Source organism: Euprymna scolopes, chromosome 41, assembly GCF_053919585.1.
Source record: "Euprymna scolopes isolate OS-2025 chromosome 41, ASM5391958v1, whole genome shotgun sequence".
NCBI lineage: Eukaryota > Metazoa > Mollusca > Cephalopoda > Sepiida > Sepiolidae > Euprymna > Euprymna scolopes.
The window spans coordinates 3,537,391-3,556,576 of NC_136522.1; the positions used below are offsets into that span (position 1 = coordinate 3,537,391).

At 34.2% G+C, this 19,186-nt stretch overlaps 1 pseudogene; it reads left to right on the top strand.

Moving 5' to 3' along the window:
- Positions 1–10,154: 10,154 nt before the first annotated feature.
- On the top strand, positions 10,155–10,271 carry LOC145266843 (5S ribosomal RNA; annotated as a pseudogene).
- The last annotated feature ends 8,915 nt before the right edge of the window (positions 10,272–19,186 follow it).

Consider the following 19,186-nt stretch of genomic DNA (forward strand, 5'->3'; position numbering starts at 1 on the left):
TTGTGTGTGTGTGTGTGTGTATATATATATATAGCGCAAAATTTTGTTGAAAATTCAAAGACTCACGTTTTGTTTTTATAACCTTCGTTTATTTCCTGGATTTTTCCATTACACCTGTTTCATTAATGAGTTGGCAATTTTACGATTTATGTTTCCGCAAAAATATCGTGTCTCCCACCAACTTCTTCAGATGTTTATCCATTAGATTTGTACAACAAATGCTATATTTTTAACATGCTAGACATCGTATTCGGGTAAAAAGATTTCCACAGCCATGCTTCCTCACTTCCTCCATCTTTTGGTGTTATGTAAAGATAGTTTCCGTTTAAACCCGTACTTTCGTATTTTTATTTTTTATTTATTAATTATTTATTTTTGTTTTAATTTTCCCTGTTTTTCCTATTTGTTTTTTTTTTCAATTATCATATAACTTTATATAATTTTATTCCCATATTTATGCGTATTTATTTTGATATTGTTTTTTTTTTTTGCTTAGTGTTTGAATTCGTATTATATTACCCGATGAATATATATATATATATATATATATATATATATATATATATATATATATATATATTCTAAGCATATGTTTGTAAACTTGGCATTCATGCAGCGAGGGCAGATATTTTACTCTTGCGCTCTATGTGACAATAGATGACGCATATGTTACGCATATGTGATGTATATGTAACCTATAGCTCCAAGATCAGTTGAACGATCAATATTTCTAACGCTAAGACTGTTTTCAAACATCCTTGTAATACATCTTCCTGTTCCGGTTGCTTCTTTCTGCAATCTTGTATTGCAATCTTGTAGAGCTCTCTTTCTACTGACTGTTTTCCTCCTATGTATAGCTTTGGCTTTTTTCAAGGCTGAGATTAATTGTCATTTGCAATAATCATCTTTTGCTCTTGTTAGCATCTTACTTCAAGTGGCTTCATACCTTGTCTGAAGCAATTTCTATCTTATTATACATTTTCCTAATGTCTGTCTGTCTGTGTATGACTCGGTTTATCTCAGCCTACAGGCAACCCACCCAAGAAAGTAAAGTAAGGTACCAAAATGAAACTTATGACCCAGCGGGTGTTTTAGTGATATTTATATCCATGTTTGGTGTGTGGAAATGCAAAAAAAATTCAAAAAAATTATTTACTAAACAATGTTTTATTTACTGGATATTTTTCCGGTATTCACCGGAAGTTATTATCTTCCTTAGTAAGTTCGATTTACTGTCTGTCTGTGCGTGTGTGTGACGCGGTTTATCTCAGCCTACAGGCAACCCACTCAGGCAAGTAAGGCACCGGAATGAAGATTATTACCCAGTGTATCTTTTACTTATATGTATATCAATGTTAGGTGCATGAAAATGCCAAAAAAAATGCAAAAGATTATGATTTACTAAGCAACGTTTTATTTACTGGATATTTTTACGGTATTCACCGAAAGTCTTTATCTCCCTCAGTTTTTTTTTTTTTATTCAATCTTCACCCCAAACAAGGCAAGTGCCACTTTGAAGTAGAGGGCTACAATCGGTGATATAATTTGCAGGGGCATAAGAAGGGAGATGAGTAGAAAGATGTTTGTTCACATTACGCTTGAACTTCTGCATATCAGTACAGTTGGGAAAGCAGAATCCCGGAAGGGAGTTCCAAAGACTTGCAGTTCTGGGGAAGAAACTATTGAAGTAAACTGCTTTCTTACACCTAGGAATCTCTACTGTAAAGGGGTGGGACTTAGTTACTTGTCACGTTTGTCGGGGGTAGTCACGTCGAGGAGGTACAAGTGCTTGCAGTTCGTCAGAGCATTCACCATTAAAGTATTTGTAGAACAGGCAGAGGGATGCAACATTTCGTCGATGGGACAAAGGCTGAACCCTAGATAACAGTTTAGGACCTATCAGGTTGGCGACTCTCTTTTGAACTCTGTCTAAGAGGGAGAGTCTAGTAGCAGGTGCATCAACCCAAATATGGCAATAATAGACCATACATGAGCGATTAGTGGCCTTGTGAAGGTACAGAATACTCTCAGACGTACGTAGTTTTTCTAGCACTGTAGAGATATCCCACATTCTTCGCAGCATTTATTTATTTATTATCATTATTATTGTTATTATTGTTATTATTATTATTGTTATTAATATTGAACCCTGTCCAGGAGGGAGAGACTAGTCGCAGATGCACCAGCCGAAATGTGACAGCAGTACTCTATACATGGGAGAATGATGGCCTTATAGAGGTACAGGATACTTTCAGACGTAAGTAATTTTCTGGCACGGTAGAGATAGCCCACTTTCTTTGCAGCAACCTTGGCAACGCTCTCAGTGTATATATTCCAGTTCATGTTTCCTGTAAACGTTAGGAGTTTAAAGGAAGTACTTTCAGGCAGTGTGTTTTTTTGCCATTGCTATTGGGGGTAGAAAAGGTTTCTTGTAGTTATTGAAGGAAACAAGCTTAGTCTTGGCAGCATTGAATGTGACCATCCATTTTTGTCCCCATTCCACTACAGATTGAAAGTCATCCTCTAGTGTTTCTGCCATTTCCTTAGATATCTGTTCATTTGTTTTGCCCTCATGCCTGTTATAGAGTGTGGTGTCATCGGCAAATATACCCATCTCCGAAACAATTTTATCAGGGAGGTCATTTATGAATATCAGGAATAATAAAGGTCCAGGATAGACCCCTGAGGTACTCCCGCATTTATATCATATTGTCTGGATGTACGACTGTCGAGAACAACTTGGATTTTTATCTTACTTAAGAAGGATTTAATTTCATTATGTATTCTTTATGCAAGTTCGATTTACTGTTTGTCTGTGTGTGTGACGCGGTTTATCTCAGCCTACAGGCAACCCACCCAGGCAAGTAAGGTACCGAAATGAAACTTATGAGTCAACTGATGTTTTAGGGATATTTATATCCATGTTTTGTTTACAGAAAAGTAAAAAAAAAAAAAAAAATGATTATTTAATTTTTTTAAAATAATTATTATTTAATTTATAGGAGTATAGAAGATAGATAGATAATTTGTTTTCTTTATACAAAGAGCGGCAAATTTGTTTCAAACACCTTGTCCATCTAGTATAATTTGAACTCCCCTTTAACTGATTCCACTTCCCGTTCGTGGCATCCATTCTACCTCTAAATGGCCCCTTGATCTAATAAAACACGATTGACGACAGATCTTAACCGACTAAACTTATCGGCATAGAAATTGTTTGTTTGTTTTTCATTTTTCTAGATTTCCGCCCTCAATAAATAATTCTATTCAGTGGTCGTAAATTTGCTGGCATTTTGTCAATCCTGTCCAAATTTATGACTGAAATCAGAATTCGAAAACAATTTGTAAAAGGAATCTGTTTCCATTTTTCGTTGGTTAACGATTTATCGCACAAATCTGAGAGCTCATCGTTCAAACGCGTCGGCTTAACATTCACAGGCAACAGGGATGGTGCAAACCAAGTATTATAGCAAGTTCTATTCTTTCTTTCAGGCTAACAGACTATGGTGTTGCGCCTGTAGATGTGATTGAACACCGTCTTCTGTGGCTGAATAAGCCTATCTTCGATATACATTGTCGGTTGCAGACATCACAGATGTAGGTCAGCGCATCGTGTTAGTGGTCTGTTGAGTTTTGTTGCCTGGCCTTCTTGAAGAGTCTTTTGTTTTGCGATGTACCTTTCGCCTCTGATCAGGTCTTTGGTTACTGTTTGTCTCCAGATATTCCGGACTTTAGCTTTGGGCTCCCACCTGGTAGGGTCAATATATATATATTGTATTTTTTACATAAACATCACCACTTATCAAGGCTCATAGGCCACTCGAGGATAAGGGTTAAAATCTCTTGCTTTCATGTCGCGTTTGCACACATCAACATAGCGGAGATGAGATCAACCAGATTTCCTTTTGCCAGTGGTCAGTTCACCGTCGAGAATGTCTTTTGGGATTCTCCCATTGTCCATGCGGTGCACATGGCCTATCCAGCGTAAGCGTCTTTGGCGACGGAAGGTGAACATGGAGGGGATTTCAGCTCTTGTGCGCACAGCATTGTTTGTAGCTTTGTCCTTCCAAGAACTTCCAAGAATTCTTCGCAGATTATGTTTGTGAAATGTGTTCAGTTTCCATTCTTGGTGGCTGTAGGTTGTCCAGGTTTCATTGCTACGCAGAAGGTCCTAACATTTTGTTTAAATACATTCGTTTTGTTACTTACATTAAAAAGTTTTGTGTAAATAGAAAAAACAATTTAATCCTTAAAAGTTTTGTAAATATTTAATATTAAAATATTAAAATAAATATTAATATTTAATATTAAAATATTAAAAGTTTTGTAAATATTTAATATTAAAAAACATGTTTTGTAAATATATATTTTTTTCTTTTAAATATTAAAGTTTTGTAAATATATTTTTAAAAAGTCTTGCTCGCGAACATCCGACCATGTCTGCTATTTGACGAGCTTACAAACAACCAACGGCAATGGCACGGTCGAACAACCGGTGTCACTTGAAATGCGCGCCAATCTTCGTCTTCTGTTACAGGGTATCTAATCTTAGCTTGGCCCCAAATACTTGGTCTTGCTGATAGCTGGAAAATTGTTTTCGTTGTACCACCATTCAGTAAAACTAATGTTTCGCTCAAATATCGCTTCATCAGTCCCCCCTGCTAAAATCTTTGAGTTGTTAATCAATTAAGCCGTAGTCGATCACCACGTAAAAATTAATCTTTCTAGTAGACAGTATTGAATTTGGCAAACCCATTTAACTGCAGATAATTTTAACCACTCTTTATCTGTGCCTAAGTCCAAACGTAGATTCCATGAGCAAAGCTTCTTTCTTAGAACTGCACGCCAGTGGAACTCTCTGCCGCTTGCTTGTTTCCTACCTGACTACAACTTGGACGTCTTCAAGTCCAACATAAACAAACTCCTGAAGACTCGCCTCCTTAAGTAAGACACTCTATCAAAACCCTCACTACTAATGATTACTACAATACTATCTCATTGATTACTGTACACGCAATAACCCTTATCCCTGAGTGGCCTTCGTGCCTTGATAAGTGGTGACACCCATGTAAAACAAAAAGAAGATAATTTAACGGTTGTCTCTGACCACAAATACCATGCACTAAATCAGGGTTTTCCAAACTTCAGGACACCATGAAGCCCCTGACCAGTGCAAAGGTTTTTCACGGAGCGCTAACAAGATAATTTATAAAATAAACATGAAAAACGTTAATTTCAAATTTTAACTTATACTTGTTCATTAGTTGTTCCTTTCTTGTTCATTAGTTGTTCCTTATCTTATATGCTTTTATATAAGGTGATGTGGTTCTCGGTTGATTAACTGGGTCTAATTGTGTCGGATATATACTCGAGAGTCAACACAATGAAAAGAATATGCAGGGCAAAGGTTTTTCACGGAGCATTAACATGATAATTTCTAAAATAAACAAGAAAAACATTAATTTCAGATTTATAATTGTTCTTTAGTTGTTCCTTACACTTGTTCATTAGTTGTTCCTGGCTTGTTCATTAGTTGTTCCTTACTTGTTCATTAGTTGTTCCTTACTTGTTCATTAGTTGTTCCTGGTCGTGATTTTACTATATTTTTGTGTTTACAACATTTTTTGTTTTTGATTTATAAAAATTGTTGCATTTTTTGTTAATTTATTTTTTTTATTTCTTTTTCATGCACCGTTCTGAAACTCTTTACACCTGTAGTCATGTATCATATCTATTTCCAGAAAAAAAAAAGACCAATAATTAAATATCTGCGGCCATTTCTTTTTTTCCATATAAAGCATTTGATTCTCTTTAAGAAAAGGCTTTTGGTGCCCATTAGCCACACTTACATAGCTCCAGGGCTCCGTGGAACCCACTTTGGGAAATCTAGAACTAGAGAAGGCAAAAGAGCCAGGTCTGTAACCATTAGCTCCACCTACACAATTTCCTTTAAACTGGCAACTTCTATAGGTTTACACTATGCTGAATAAGACAATCTCTTTTAAAACCTTGGGACAAATACTTTTACAATGTCTCCACCCTCATAAATGGAGTATCTATTCCGAAAGCCGTTCTTACCATGGCGAGGTTGGGCGTGTCTTTTCCATACGACGTTCTTCACATTAGGCTGTCTATTCCGAAAGCCGTTTTTAACATTAGGACTTTGAGGATTGGCAACTAACAACAACCGGAGTTTAATTTTTTATGAGGGGGAGGGGACATACTTCCACCGGGCAAAGCCGGTTAACGGGTCCTGCTAGTATATAATATTTTACTTTTACTGCAATCTTTTATTACGCTCATTTTCTTCCTTTCTCCTCGACATGCCATCATTTCTTTTTTTCGCTTCTTTTCCTTATTTTTCTGTGTCTTTGTATTTCCACCTCTTTTTCTGTTGCCTTAGGAGAATTGGCCTGCAAATGTATAATTTATTAACTGAGCGCCAGTACAAACGCGGAAACTCTTTTCATTGTTGTCATTTTCTCGCGCCGCGCAAAACTCCAACAAAAACGGCGCGAGAAAAGATTAAGCTATAATGAACACAATAAGTCGATGAGTTATGGGATTTCATTCACATGAATAAAATCTGCTCCTGCTCCTCCTCCTCCTCCTCCTCCTCCTCCACCTCCTCATCCCCTACTTACCTTTATACTAGAGTTAGTGTACATATTCCGTCAAAAAAAATACAAGAAAACATGTTACGCCAGGGTTCGCATTAATCTACCTTTATATAAAGTAAGGTATATTATCTCTCACTCTCTTACTCTCTCTTCCCCCCTCTCTCTCTCTCTCTTTATATATATATATATATATATATATATATATATATATATATATGTTTAAAAGAGTGTAGCCATCAACATTTGTAGGTTTTTCAGACTTTTATCATTTTTAAATGTTTTAAAATATTTTTATAACGCGTTTCAAGCCTTGTTCAGCTCTCTTCAGATATTTTTATATAAAGTTTTTTTTATTAAAAGTTTGGAATTTCTTTTTGGAAAACATTTTATTTCTGCCAGCATTGATTGTGTTTTTAGAGAAATGCCAATCTGAGACTTTTAATCCCCAGTAGCCGCGCCGTAATGGTTTCACCTGCATTCAAAAAACTAATTCAAATCAAATAAAATCATCTACATAAAACAACTTTTAAAATTCTCTTTAACAATAACGTAACGATGATAATAAATCGAAAGCACTCGAAGAAGAATGGCGAACATGGAATCACTCGGCTACATATTATACAATTTGCCATCAAAGACCAAAAGAATGCTCAAGCAATCGAGGGAATCAGCAAATGGATCAGAAATAGAGAAAACGCCGCTGTATTCAACCAGATATGCCTTGAAAATGATTAACTTTTTCCAAACTATAAGGCCGTCATCTTTATGTTTTTATATGTGCTTGATTCGAAATATAAAGACTCACCAAATCCGTCATCTCTGCTAAGTCTAAAGTCCTATAGAAACTTCGAACGCGTGGACTTGTTTTTTTTTTCTTTTTTACATAGGAGTCACCACTTATCAAGGCCTGGAAGCCACTCGATGACAGAAAATGTCAGATTGCATAACTTTCTCGAAGAGTTCCTTAGAAATTATATATTTTGACATAATGTAATTTGTTTAGTAAAAAGTAAATAAAATAAAATAGCTCTTTTTGTTGATCGCTGTCAATAAACTCGTCATATTCGTTGTTTTTTCTCTTGGGCATCTGTAACCTAAAACTATATATATGTATATTGTTGCAGCTAGGAGAGAATAAGTCGCAGTGATTGTGTCCTGGTTAGAATCTTCGACTCTTTAATGCGCGTAATATAAAATAAAGAAATAATAAAAAAGAATGTATGGGATGCTGCGGATGTTGCCTGATTTAAACACAAAGCAAGAATGACACAACACATGGTTTATATATATAATGGGTTTTATTCGTTAATATATATAATGGGTTTAGGATTCGTCAATCTTATGCATAAGCATGACGAATCCTAAAGTGGATGAAACGCCGAATATTCAGTGTAGCTTAATCGCCATATATATTTTATAAATTACTATATATATATATATATATATATATATATATATATATAGAGAGAGAGAGAGAGAGAGAGAGAGAGAGGGGGGGAGAGAGAGAGTTTGTTCATTATGCAAAAATTATTGGTTATATATGTAAACACTTCATCAAATCTCCACACTAACGTAATGTACTTGCAATAACCCTTATCCCTGAGTGGCTTCCGGGCCTTGATAAGTGGTGATCACTGTGTAAAATATATATATATATATATATATATATATATATATATATATATATATATATATATATATATTTCAGTGAAATCCAAATTCAAGGATAATAATTTATCGGACCAAAAAATCGATATTGAAACATGTGTGCAAATATGTAATCAATAATGTTTGTATTATAAGCAAACTCTGTTCTGTATTGAGCACTCTTTAATAATCACACGCGTTTTATTGGATTTACATCTAGGAAACTGATAACTATTATATATATATATATATATATATATATATATATATATATATATATATATAAACAATATTAAGTTTCGAATTTAAGTTATACCACTTAATAAGATTTTTTTAACTGGAAAATAAATTAAACTTATAATAATTAATATAACCTAGGAAACTGATAAGTGCAACTATTATATAAATATATATATATATATATATATATATATATATATATATATATGATGAATATGAAACTAGTGGCTACACATATGCAAATATGTTTCAGTGACCACCCTGCTAGGGAAAATCACATCATCAGGCCAAGAATATCTCCGAAAGTATCAGTCAAAAACATTACCTTTTTATATTAAAACCAATATATAGGATTATATCATTGCCAAAGGTAAAAGGGGTAACCAGATAAAATAAGTGATCACATTATACAAATTGATATGGGATATCAAAATATAATTTTATAGTTATGCTATATTGGGATATCCCACATCAATTTGTATAATGTGAAACATATTTGCATATGTGTAGCTACTAGTTTTCATATTAAACATATTAATATCGCTCTGTCTAAACATTAAGCACTCTTTGGAAGACACATTATGTGCTTTTTGGTTTTGTTTAAGAACTAAACAATACTACCCATAATATATATATATATATATATATATATATATATATATATAAACATTAACTTTCGAAGTTAAGTTATACCACTTAATACAAATGTTTAACTGGAAAATAAATTAAACTTACAATAATTAATATAACCTAAAAATAGGACTGAAGGAATGAAAAAAATAAATACAAGCACAGGAAAAAGTTGAATATTTTGAAAATAAAAATATAACAATAATAAATTGAAAAACATCGAAAATAATTGATACAAGTAAAAAAAAAATACAGCAAAACCATAATCTTCGAACCAAGAAAGAACGGCAGGGCGTGTCGGTTGAATGAATCATGTAATTTTTTTTCAATAATTATGTTTTTTCTATGTTTTTTAATGTAAACATCTAATGAGTACGTGACTAAATATGCAGAAATAACATAATTTTGCAGACTTGTTAGTTGCAATACGAAACAATATTGTAATGGATATCTTTTAAAAGGTAATAAATGACCAACTGAGAAAACTTGATATTTGGAACTAGAACATTATTATATTACATTATATATATATATATATATATATATATATATATATATATATATATATATATATAATTTAAAGGAGATTAGAATAATAGTCTAAAGAGCTAAGTGTATTTTAATGTAATAGTGAAATTACTAGTTTAATTAAAATACAGGAAATGCTCGTTGTAATTTAGATATATAATAAGCTCGATAGTTAAATGTCCTAGAGCTAATTTAATATTAAGTAATGTGATTTATAATTTAAAAATTTTAAAAATTAAAAATCAAAATTTAATTAAATTAAAAATCAGTTTCATAAGAAGGAACAACAACAAAGTCAATTATCTGAACGATCGTACAGATAATTGACTTTGTTGTTGTTCCTTCTTATGAAACTGATTTTTAATTTAATTAAATTTTGATTTTTAATTTTTAAAATTTTTAAATTATAAATCACATTACTTAATATATATATATATATATATATATATATATATATATATATATATATATATATATATATATATATATATATGCAGCATAATCACGTTGACACACCGGTTCTCGTCAGATCACCGAATTTAAGCAACGCTGAGCCTAGTTAGTACCAGATGGGTGGCCATTTGGGAATTCTAGGCGCTGTATATGCTCTCCGCTTATCTCGGCATTTGTTTTCAATCGTCCTGAGCATACACTTCACTTGCCACTGGTATTTAACAATGTCGACTCAGGTGAGGTGTGGTTGGAGATGGCGCACCCCCTACCACAAAAATTTCGCGCACAGGCACTCCTTCGTGGGGATCCATATTCTGTCAAAGACTGAAGGAGCTCCTTATATAGAGAGATGGGTAGAAAGTGACAGATATTTCCAAAAGTAAAGCCTTGTATTTTTAACTCAAAAACTATTACGTTGAAGAGCTACGAAAACAAGAGTGGTACCATTAAAACGAGCGACCTTTTGTACTTCAGAACTGTCTGATGCTTTGCATTCTCGCTTTAAGGAAGTGTGGGTTCATATATCAGCTGCCTTCTCCGTTGCTTAGTCAATTTTCAACCCTAACCCTAACCCTAACCCTAACCTGCTTAGTTATTTTTCAACAGGTGTGTTTATTCATGCTTGCTATTCTCCCCTTTTTGCCGTGTCTAGTACCACACCCTCCTTGCCTGCCAGGAAAGTCGATTCAGGGATCATATTTTAGAAAATCTCAACAATGGCAACGGTCTACGCTGCATATATGTATACATTAGCATTTAAATATGAGAAATATTATGAGATGAAAGAGCATAGGTGTCGCCACATAACACTTGTTTTGCTCTACATAGACAGTATTGAATTTAATTGCAGATTATTAAACGGTCGTCTCTGACCACGAATACCATTTACCAAATCAGGGTTTCCCAAACTTCAGGGCAACATGAAAACCCCCTGAGCAGGACAGAGGTTTTTCACGGAGCATCGGATCAAGATACAGAGTGTAGTATCTGTTTTTCAGATGCTGCACTTCAATTTCTTGTTTTCTGGCAGTGGAGGAGAAATATTATGAGATGAAAGAGCATAGGTGTCGCCACATCAAACGCGCTTTGCTCAAAATATGGACAGTATTGAATTTAACTGCATATTATTTAACGGTCGTCTCTCACCACGAATACCATGTACCAAATCAGGGTTTCTCAAACTTCAAGGCACCATGGAACCCCTGAGCAAGACAGAGGTTTTTCACGGAGCACTAACAAGATAATTTCTAAAATCAACAAGAAAAACATTAATTTCAGATTTATAATTGTTCATTAGTTGTTCCTTACTTGATCATTAGTTGTTCCTTACACTTGTTCATTTGTTGTTCCTTACACTTGTTCATTAGTTGTTCCTTACACTTGTTCATTAGTTGTTCCTTACTTGTTCATTAGTTGTTCCTTACACTTGTTCATTAGTTGTTCCTTACTCTTGTTCATTAGTTGTTCCTTACTTGTTCATTAGTTGTTCCTTACACTTGTTCATTAGTTGTTCCTTACACTTGTTCATTAGTTGTTCCTTACACTTGTTCATTAGTTGTTCCTTACACTTGTTCATTAGATGTTCCTTACTCTTGTTCATTAGTTGTTCCTTACTCTTGTTCATTAGTTGTTCCTTACTCTTGTTCATTAGTTGTTCCTTACACTTGTTCATTAGTTGTTCCTTACACTTGTTCATTAGTTGTTCCTTACTCTTGTTCATTAGTTGTTCCTTACTTGTTCATTAGTTGTTCCTTACACTTGTTCATTAGTTGTTCCTTACACTTGTTCATTAGTTGTTCCTTACACTTGTTCATTAGTTGTTCCTTACTTGTTCATTAGTTGTTCCTTACACTTGTTCATTATTTGTTCCTTACTCTTGTTCATTAGTTGTTCCTTACTCTTGTTCATTAGTTGTTCCTTACTTTTCATTAGTTGTTCCTGTTTGTGATTTTACTATATTTTCGTGTTTACAATATTTTTTATTAATAAATAAAATAAAATCTTGGCCTATATTATTTTAATTGGAATTCCTTATTGAGATGAGTATTATTTATTAATTTTATTTATTGGGGACTATTATCCTCATCTTTATTAGTTGTTTCGCGACGTTTCGGCCAACTGTTCCTCTGGCCTTCGTCAGGTGATAACCGCGACGGGATAGGAACTCTGAATTTCCTGACTCCACCCACTGCAATTACTGCCTTTTGTAGTTGTTGTCGTCTCACCACGTTGTTTTGGCCAAGTAAGCCTCTGGCCAATTGAATATATATATATATATATATATATATATATATATATATATATATATATATATATATATATATATATATATATATGTATGTGTGTATCAAAATAATCAAATTTCCATACCACCAACGCACTTTGTATACACCGGACATACCAGCAACTTGGTTATAAATAATTATACATTGAGGTGAAGAATGATAGACGAATAAACGGCTAAGTACTCTTCTACTCAAGCATACCCGTTTACATTTGTTTGTTTTTCTTTTCTTTACTTTCATGATTCCGGTCTTTCTTCGCATTGTTTTTGGCTTTTAAAACTTCAATATATATATATATATATATATATATATATATATATATATATATATATATATAATCTTGATGCGGTCCTGCAGTGTCTGAGTACTTGTTTTCCGCTATTTTGCATATTCATTTCTTTCTTATATATATACATATATATATATACATATATATATATATGTGTGTGTATACATATATAGGTGTATATATATGTATATATATATGTATTATATATGTATGTATGCATATATATATATATATATATATATATATATATATATATATATATATCTTCCTTCCGTTCTCCCTTATCGCTACTTTTTTCTATGTCATTTTTATTTTATTTTTATATATATTTTAAATTCACTTCCCTCATTTTTCTATTTTTTCCTTCTTCCTACCCCACCCCTCTTCATCTTCTTCCTATCTCCCTAACCATTCTTCTCTGTACCTCGTTCCCCCTTTTTTTATTTTCTTCCCCACCTAGTTTCCTTTGAATGTCCGATTGTCGTCAAACAGGCGACTTTCTTGTTAAATTCGGACTTCAAAGGATAGCTTTGTTTCCGTGTGAAGACGTCAGACGAAGGAAAGTCCAAGGAATGAGGAAATCCATTGTTGAATTCGTAACTTCTCTTTCTTGCCGTTTCTTTTACACTCCCTCTCTGTTAAATTGAAAAAAAAAAATGCTTAACGTAATTTCACGAGGGAAAAACAAAAATTGAAATGGCAGAAACACTAGAGGAAGACTTCCAATCTGTAGTGGAATAGGGACAAAAATGGATGGTCACTAAGCTCGTTTCCTTCAATAATTACAAAAAACCTTCTTTACCACCAATAGCAATGTCCGAAAACACATCACCTAAAAAAACTCCTTTCTAAACTCCTCTGCCTAACGTTCACAGGGAACATGAGTTGGAACAGATACAGTGAAAGTATTACCAAGACGAAGAAAGTAGGCGATATTTATTTGCTCCCCCACCGAGCAAATTAGACGCAAGGCCGATTTTTAATGTGAGGAGTGAAGGGAAAATGGGGAACAACTCCCCGGGGAGTAGGGGAGCTGGATAGTGACAATTGGTATGAAGGGTTGCCCCTACATTGACCAAGGTCTTATCTGTGGGGTCGCCCCTACATATGGTCCTTGCTTGCAGTATATGCCGAAACAGATACTATACGTTGATCTTAGCCCGAAGGCCACGATTTTTAATGTGAGGAGTGAAGGGGAGGGGGACAAAAATTTATGGTCATATACAATGCTGCCAAGACTAAACTGGTTTCCTTCAATAATTATGGCCAGTGACTCTTTATCTGAGAGTACATCTTTCAAACTGCTTGGCCTAACGTTCACAGGAAACATGAGTTGGAACAATTACATTGAAAGTATTGCCAGGGCTGCTGCGAAAAAGGTAGGCTCTCCCTACTGTGCTAGAAAACTACTAACACCCGAAAGTATCCTGTACCTCTATAAGTACACCATTCGCCCATGTATGGAATATTGCTGTCACATTTGGGCTGGTGCATCTGCTACTAGTCTCTCGCTCCTAGACAAGGTTCAAAAGAGTGTCGCCAATCTGATAGGTCCTGAACTGGCATCTAAGCATCTGCCTCTGTTCCATCGACGAAATGCTGCATCCCTCTGCCGGTTCTACAAGTATTTTAATGGTGAATGCTCTGATGAACTGCAAGCACTTGTGCCCCCACGACGTGAACACCCTCGACAGACCCGACAAGTTGCAAAATCCCACCCCACACTGTAGGGATCCCTAGATGTAAAAGATCTTTCTACTCCAGTAGTTTCTTCCCCAGAACCGTTAGACTCTGGAATTCCATTCTAGGTCCCTGCTTCTCCAACTGTACTGATATGCAGAAGTTCAAGTGTAACGTGAACCGACATGTTGCTACCCAAATCCCAGCATAGCACCCCAGTAGTTGTTGTCCCTGATAGTAGCTCCCTACACCAAAGTGGCAATGTGCTTTGTTTGGGGTGAAAATATAATAAAAAAAAAAGCATGTAGACCCACCCTACAACATAAAAAAAAAAATCGAGACTTTGGAATGTAACCCCCCCCCCCCATGGATTTAATCGGACTAAAATATATCATGCGTTACATTTCAATTCTTTGATCGACATTGGGAAAATTGGAATCTGTTAAAAGGAGCACTATAAGACTGGACCCAAGACTTTGTTTTATATTTTTATTCGCTCCCAGACATTTCGGCACAGTTTCCATTTTAAGACTACAGCTCCTTTATGTGAAGACTTGTTTAACCTATCCTGTCTCTTCAACAATTCTGATCCAACTCAATGATGCTTGTGCAGACCGGAACACGTGACATGCAGCACGTCACTTCAAAGGGCTCTTTTCTTGTAACAGATAGATAGATAGATAGATAGATAGATAGATAGATAGAAAATTTACTGCTTCCTCTCATACGTTCCGAAACGGCTGCGGCTATCTTTACAAATTTCACACAAGTTAACAATGTTCTTGGATATATTTTGTACAGAAATTCATCCAAGAAGTATCGAAATAAAAAAATCCGATCCTATAAGTAGTATTTCTTTTCTTATAGATAAAAAGAATAATTTTTACATGGAAATACTTTATGTTACACCAACAAAAGGGGGGTTAATATGATTACATTAAATCATTTCTTTTAAAAAAAAAAAAAAAAGAAACAGATTAATTATAATCTGGTGATATAGCTTACTGTGAGCCGTTCCATATAAGTTATCAAATTTACCAAACCCTTATCCTTGAGTGGCCTCTTGGCCTTGATAATGTGGTGATGCCTATGTAAAAAAAAAAGATCAAATGATCCCCAGTTAAAGCCCGGGTCTTCCTCGCCATTTTATTTTAATTTTTCCTTATTAATGAATTCAATTTACGATAAAAAGAAAAGGTACCATTTAAAAATCGCCGCAAACGTTTTCTTCATTTGCATATTTTAAAAACTATATATTAATCAACAGCGGATCGATTCTAAAATAATGTATACGCAATCAGCATAAATCAAATATCATGTTTAAGCGAAGCCGGGCAGCCAGCTTAATGACAAAAATTCAATATGGCGTAACCGAAAAATATAAAGGTATTTGCAGCTTCTCTTCCAATTTTCGGATTTTAATCATGTCAAATCACACTTCATTTCCTTTTGACGGATTAATTGTTGCTATTTCTTCTGATGAGTTAAGGGCATAATAAATTCACTGATTGATATAATAATTAAGTGATTGATTTTGTGCTACGAAACAAAAACTGTCAAGAATTGCACAAGTCAACTGAATTAATGGAATAAATTATAAGATGGTCAACATCATAGATTTTGGAATATAACTTTTTGTCATTTATTCTCTATATTGCTCTGTAATTACATTGAGCTTCTTAAATAAGGATTGATATTATAAGAAAATATATTTCTACAGAAATACACATATATAAATATATGTATATATCTTTATATATATGTGCGTGTATGTATATGTGTGTGCGCGTGTATGTTTGCATATATATATATATATATATATATATATAACACGGAAATTACATAATTGTCGATGCAATAATTTATTTCAACCTTATGGTATTTTCAAGCATCTAAACCAGACAATTACATTTTTAGTATCAAAAATGTAATTGTCTAGTTTAGATGCTTGAAAATACTATAAAAAAAACTAGACAATTACAAAATGTAATTGTCTAGTTTAGATGCTTGAAAATACCATAAGGTTGAAATAAATTATTGCATCGACAATTATGTAATTTCCGTGTTATAATTTTTATCTTATTGCTCTGTTTACCACATTGAGCTCTCATACCCGGATTTCCTCTGGAATTATTCCATTATAACACTATATATATATATATATATATATATATATATATATATATATATATATATATTATATATGTGTGTGTGTGTGTGTGTGTGTGTGTGTGTGTGTGTGTGTGTGTGTGTGTGTGTGTGTGCCATTCACCCCTGATTTTAGTAAAACAATTTCACAACTTGCGTACGGTGTTCAGTGTTATACTTATCCATAATTAATTTTCAAAATATTATTTGTAAAATATTTGAAATAGAGAAACAAAATCATTAAAGACTCTTTGGACAACCTGTAGAATATGGAATGTAGAGAAAACAATTCTAGTTTGACAAGATGTAATTCGTTCCTTTTTAGCTTTTTAAACTATCGTAAAATGTGTCAAGCCGACACCCAAAATACATTTCTGTTTTTGCAAGTGACAATGTCAACAGAAGACGAAAGCCATCACGGTGATGGCGGCGGCGGTGGCAGCAGCAGCAGCAGCGGCGTCGGCGATATGTTGGTACGTGCACAGGATTATTTATTGACGCCATTCTTAACTAGCAGTTAAACTCGTTTCCTTCTCTTGCGTTTGCGCCCTTGTTTACCCGTTTTACGTCCAGTCATATCGCGTACTAGCAGGGTGACCCGACGTTCCCCGGGATTGAATGATGATCAGCGAATGTTTCACGCTCCTGTATTTTTTATTGTCATCGAAAACGGCGAAATCGCCCATTTTTGTTTTTAGTTTATTTTTTTTTTTTTTCAATTAAATCGATTGATTGCCTGCTCCAGTTGGGGACCAATCGCGGTGAACCAAGGAGAAGTTTCACATGCCTGCACGCAGAGACTTATTTCACAATATATTTTAGTCTATATTGCACTGTAGAGAACCTACTGTTGATTTTATCAAATTATTTTTTATATATATATAATGGCTTGAGTGTAAGTTGAAAATGCAAAGGTCAAGTATCATACTTCAATTGTGCTCTAAAAGGAAGCAATCATTTCGAACGCGCCCTTGTTATATCAAAGAACCTACTGTTGATTTTATATGCCTGGCCTTACTACTTGTGAGGTGATAATACCTTAAATGTAAGTTTACAATGGAAAAGTCAAATATCATTGTTTGATTTTTTTCTTTAAACAAATATTCATTTTGAATGTGTCCATGTCGTATCAAAGAACATACTGTTGATTTTATATGTCAGACATTCCAGCTTGCGTAATAATAAAGCTTTTCAAATGCACTTGTGATGTTAGGCTGTGTAAGGCGTTAACTTTTGTCAAAATCGCCTGTTCCTTCTTTCATCGGATTATTTCGATCATCGATTATTGATACATACCGAAGACATTCTGATAGAAAACCTCTCTAAGAACACTGCATTTGTTTGAAATTTCATAAGAATCAGCGTAGCCGTTTTTGAGTTCATATGGAACTCTCTCTCTCTCTCTTTCTCTCTCTCTCTCTCTCTCTCTCTCTCACACACACACACACACACACGTACAGACACATACACAAACAAAGTCCCTTTTATATTATACTATCAGTTCCGGGTCCTGGATATGACCTTAAACTATATCCAGTGGTGAGGCCCCAGCTGGTGGGCTTTGGGGAGTGTTGAGCCACCCTATAATTACCATTGCTCCCAGGTCCACTCTGACCCGGAGTGGTAGTACCTGTTAGGGTCCCAACTATGGGTTAAATAGAAACCGACGTGAAAACAACAAATATATTCTATTAAAAAAAATGTTCTTCAAAATCTTTGGATTCGGCATTAAATAACCCGAAAAGGGTTGATATGCCGTAAAACAAAAACAACCAACCAACCAACTAGCAGTTCCGCCCGGCTTTGCTCGGGCCTTATGTACTGATCATAACTTTATATGCATATGTATATATTAAAAAGTGTGAATATGTACGGTAATGCCTTTCTATATAATTGGCTTCCTTAATTACCATAGAGAAAGTTGGTAGACACAGCAGAGGACAAACTTTTTTTAAACTTTGACCTCTTAGCATTTATTGTTTTGGGCCCAAATAGACTTATAAAGTTAGATCTCTGTCCAAATAACCTACATCTAAAATTTCAAGTGTTTAGATCCAAAATTGTCGAAGGAGTTTGTTAGAGTTCTCAAAGGTCAAATCGTTGAACTTTGACCCCTTAACAGCCAAATTCCTGTCCGAAAACTGATCAAATCGATTTTCCCAAATTTCAGTATCCTGTATATCAAATTTCGAGTCTGTAGACTTTAAATTGACAGAGTTGTTTGTTTGTTTGTTTGTTTGTTTGCTTGATTGTTTGTTTGTTTGTTTGTTTGTTTGCTTGTTTGTTTGTTTGTTTGTTGGTTTGTTTGCTTGTTTGTGTGTTTGTTTGCTTGCTTGTTTTTTGGTTTGTTTGCTTGTTTGTTTGTTTGTTTGCTTGTTTGTTTGTTTGTTTGCTTGTTTGTTTGCTTGCTTGTTTGTTTGTTTGCTTGTTTTTTGGTTTGTTTGTTTGTTTGTTTGTTTGTTTGTTTGCTTGTTTGTTTGTTTGTTTGTTTGTTTTGTTTTTGTTTTGTTTTTTCTTTGGAAGGAGACCGTTTAAGTTTAACAATGATTTTTTTTTAAATGAGGATTGCGTATTTACGTGATTTTTGGAATCGGACAAATAAGCACTCAGGATTACTATTTAAATTATGTGGACTATCATCTTCGGTCTTGTTCTCAGAACGTTTC